General features: G+C 43.1%; 1 pseudogene; it reads left to right on the forward strand.

Annotated features, from left to right (window-relative positions):
- Positions 1-3,148: 3,148 nt before the first annotated feature.
- LOC124229593 (olfactory receptor 4X2-like) lies at positions 3,149-4,077 on the forward strand (annotated as a pseudogene).
- Positions 4,078-4,380: the final 303 nt, after the last annotated feature.

Genomic DNA, 4,380 nt, shown 5'->3' on the forward strand with positions numbered 1-4,380 from the left:
TAGTTTCATCTTACCAAGGATCTCAAGAATAGCACTATTGACATGTTGGATAACACAATTTTTTGCTGTGGGGGGCAGTCCCGTGTATTTTAGGATGTGTGGTAGCATTCTTGGCCTCTATTCATTAGATGCTAGTAGCACTTCTTCTCCACCAGGTTGTGAGAATGAAAAATTCCTCCAGATATTGCCAAATGTCCTGTGGGGGAGAAAATCACTTTCATTTGAGAATAGGATGTATAGCTTCATCCATACCAAGGCAAAGTGAAGTACTATTAGAGTTTTCTGACACTTGCAGGCCATATTCCTTGGACCCACACTTTGAATAGTGTCATTTCATGTAGAGTCACATGATTGAGTTCATGATAAGCAGGAGCTACATTGAATTGACCTCTGAACAGCATAGAGCCTCATACAGAATAAGTGCCCTGTGAACATTGGATGAATTTAAATTTTTCACATTTCCTATTTATTGCTGAAATTATGTTACCTACAAGGAAGTTTAAGATTTTAGTACCCAGGTCCTGCTTCCCTTGAGGTAGTCTACCTAATTAGGAAGGGAAAAGGTATGGCTGTCTGGGGACCAATCTTCTCTCATTTGATCATCACACCTTCCCCCCGAGTGTCTCTCAAGTAGAGTGAACTCAAGGCTGAGCTGCCAGAATTCTTACTTCCCTGTGGAATACTTGTCCAGCAAGTCTACTTTGCTCTTTTTAAAAATCAGGTAGAATAGACCCAGAGGCTTAGTCTCAGCATTCCCAATCCTGAGGCTGCATGGGGAGCAGATCCTCCATCTGCTGACTCCTGAGAGGTAAGAGCTCTGGTGGGTAGCTGGGCCTTAATGCTTTCCAATTGGGTAACTTGGAAACCTGCATGAGCCAAGCATTGTTCTCAGGGCATTATTTGCATCTCTGTGGTCAGAACAGAAAAGAGAACTGTGGTGAGAGCAAAGCCACAGAAACACTGGGGTGAGTTTTGTTTTGTGAGCAAGTACTTTTTTTGCATGATGATTACAATTCCACATTGAAAGCAAAGGGAATGTTGCCATGAAGCACACACAAGGCCTTTTAAAAAGTTCTCTCATATTGGTCTAGTCTTTGCCTGATGCAATCACAGTGTACATATGCAATTCAGGAGTGGAGAAGGTGTAGTCTCAGTCCTTGGGGATCTTTCTTCATTCAATATTTATTGAACATGTACAGTATACTAAATAGTGTGTTAAGAAGGCTAGGGTGGATCTATATCCACTTTTTATTCATTTAATTTCCAATAACTGAATGCTATTTTGTGGAGGCACTTCAGTAAGCACTGGAGACAGAGTAGTAGCGAGATATAATTTATGTCCTGAGAAATTTTAGTAGGGTAGATGGTCACATACAACAGTTACAATTCGGTATGAAATGTACTGTGATTCCAAAATGTAGTGAGAGAAGAGTGCCACGGACCATAAAGGCCTATGGATTGTGCAGATGTATTCTCTATCTCTGAGAAGACTCCAATGTTGCACAGAGGATGGGAATTTACGTTCTTCTGGGGTGGTCTGAGAGAGGGATGCATGGCATCTTCCTGTGATATAGGTATTATCTCCATGTTACAGTTTGGATCTTGAGATTCCGAGAGGTTAAGGAACTTTCTAGGGGCTGGCCCCGTGGCCAAGTGGTTGAGTTCACGCGCTCTGCTGCAGGCGGCCCAGTGTTTTGTTGATTCGAATCCTGGGTGCGGACACGGCTCTGCTCATCAAGCCATGCTGAGGCAGCATCCCACATATCACAAATAGAAGGACCACAAAGAGGAATATGCAACTATGCACTGGGGGGCTTTGGGGAGAAAAAGGAAAAAAATAAAATCTCTCTAAAAAAAAGAGCTTTCTAAATTTCACATAAATACTACCTAAAGAAACTTGGATATAACCCAGGAGTCATAAGGATGGCAGTGTTTTCTTACATGAACAGCTTCTTGGTAAAATTCCCCAGGTGATCTGAGAGTTTTGGGCTTGTCTCTGCCCTCCATTTGCCTCTCTAATTGTAAATTTTATCAGCAATTTCCTTGTGGCTCATGGTTGTCCTTAATTACTCAAACCTGTCCCTGGTCCCTGAGGGAAAGAAGCGTTGTGACATGAATAGATGGCATGTGACTCTTAGTCTCAAGTTCCCTGGAGTCTCGCTGTACAAGGGACTGTGTTGATACACACAGACCTCAGTCATCTTGGACAAAGTCCAGCATGGACAAGGACAGTCTGCAAATCAGTCAGTGCACATTCTTCATAATGCCCTGAAGTGTTGGAAGACTGGACTGCACAGAGTATGTGTCACAGCATGAGGGGGCACTCTGGGTGGAGGGGAACTTTGTATCTCTGTAGCTACTGGGAGCATATGATTGGAGCAGAGGAAGGTACCAGTAAGGAGAAGAATTGTACATGAATTCACTGGGTCCTTGGAAATGGACAAGATCACCAAGTGACCAGGTATAGAAGAGAATTATGAGGAGAAAGTAGAAATAGGGATGCTGACTGTCAAGATGCTGATGTCTGAAGACTCTCATTGGAAGTGGAGTTGTGAGGAAGCTATTCTATAAACAAAGAATGAAAAGGGAGTAAAAGGAAGTGTGATGAAGGAAAGCTGTAGGCAAAAGACAATTAAAAGCATACAAAGGGCGTCAGAGAGACATGTAACATGGAGACAGCAACACTATCCTTGCTGCCCAACATTAGCCAATGAGGTATTGGTCTCCTAATCATCCTCTCCCCGGTCTGCTTTCATTATTCCAATCTGTATATACAAAGTGGTCATACTTTCCAATTGACTAACATTCTCAATGATTCCCCATTGTCTGTGGATAAACCCTGAAGTTCACCACAGCCCTTCATGATCTGATACTAGACTCTATCTCCAGCTCTATCTTTGTGATTCTCTGGTTTGCTTCAGCCACACATGGATGAATTTTTATAACTTTGTATGCTCTTGTGCCTCTTGGGAACACTCTTCTCTTCTTGTAAACATAATTAACCCCTACTCAGCTTTCAATATCCAGCTCAAACCTTCTCAGATGTGCAAGGGATTATTATATAATTCAACCACTTGATGAAGGAATCTTTTATTTTGTATCATTTCAGATCACTTCACCCAAGTTACTGCCTCCTGGTGGTGACCTCATGGCTAACACACTCAATGTGACTGAATTCATTTTTCTGGGACTTTCTCCAATCAGGATGTACAGAAAGTTTGCTTTGTGCTGTTTCTGTTCTTGGACACAGCAATTGTGCTTGGGAATCTCCTCATTGTGCTCACTGTCATGACCAGCAGAAGTCTTGGTTCCCCCTTGTACTTCTTCCTCAGCTACCTGTCCTTCGTGGAGATCTGCTCCTCGTCTACCACAGACCCCAAACTCATCTTAGATTTGCTGGCTGAAAAAAAGCCATATCTCTGTGGGGCTGCATGACACAGCTTTTTTTCATCCATTTCTTTGGTGGCACTGAGGTGTTCCTGCTCACTGTGATGGCCTATGACTGCTATGTGGCCATCTGCAGGCCCCTCAACTACACCACCATCATGAACCGGCAGGTGTGTGCTGTCCTAGTAGGAGCAGCATGGGTGGGGGGCTTTGTACATTCCTTTGCCCAAATCCTTCTCATCTTCCACTTGCCGTTCTGTGGCTCCAATGTGATCAACCACTATTTCTGTGACTTGCTTCCCCTGCTCAAACTTGCCTGCTCTTAACACCTTCCTCATTGGTCTACTGATTGTTGCCAATGGGGGGACCATGGCTGTGATCAGCTTCATGGTCCTCTTAGCCTCCTATGTGGTCATCTTGCTCCACCTGAGGACTCAAAGTTCTGAGGGAAGGCACAAGGCCCTCTCCACCTGTGGGTCCCATATCACCGTGATCATCTTGTTCTTTAGGCCCTGCATCTTCATCTGTCTGAGGCCTTCAACCACCCTGTCTGTGGACAAAATGGTGGCCATATTCTATACAGTGATCACCCCACTCCTCAACCCTGTCATCTACTCCCTGAGAAATTCAGAAATGAGGAAGGCCATGAAGAAGCTGTGGATCAGGACAATGAAACTAGATGAGAAATAGAGACAGAGTCTTCATATTGATCCTTGGGTTTAGAATGATGCTGAGTCCAAACTGAAGGGTAGAGTGAGATAAAGAATAGTTCACAGGACTTGTTAGATCTAGAGTTACTCTAACTGGCTCCCATCTTAAACAACTTCGTTGTAATCACTGTAAAATATTTCCTACTATGGATAAACTATTACTTTAGCTATATTTTTGTTGGATGGTTAGGTTGTTTCTAATTTTTTACTACTATAAATAACACTGTGGTAAGGATTTGTGAATAGAAATTTTTAACTATACTTCTGATGTTTTTGAAAGCTC

Source organism: Equus quagga, chromosome 17 (assembly GCF_021613505.1).
Source record: "Equus quagga isolate Etosha38 chromosome 17, UCLA_HA_Equagga_1.0, whole genome shotgun sequence".
Taxonomy (NCBI): domain Eukaryota; kingdom Metazoa; phylum Chordata; class Mammalia; order Perissodactyla; family Equidae; genus Equus; species Equus quagga.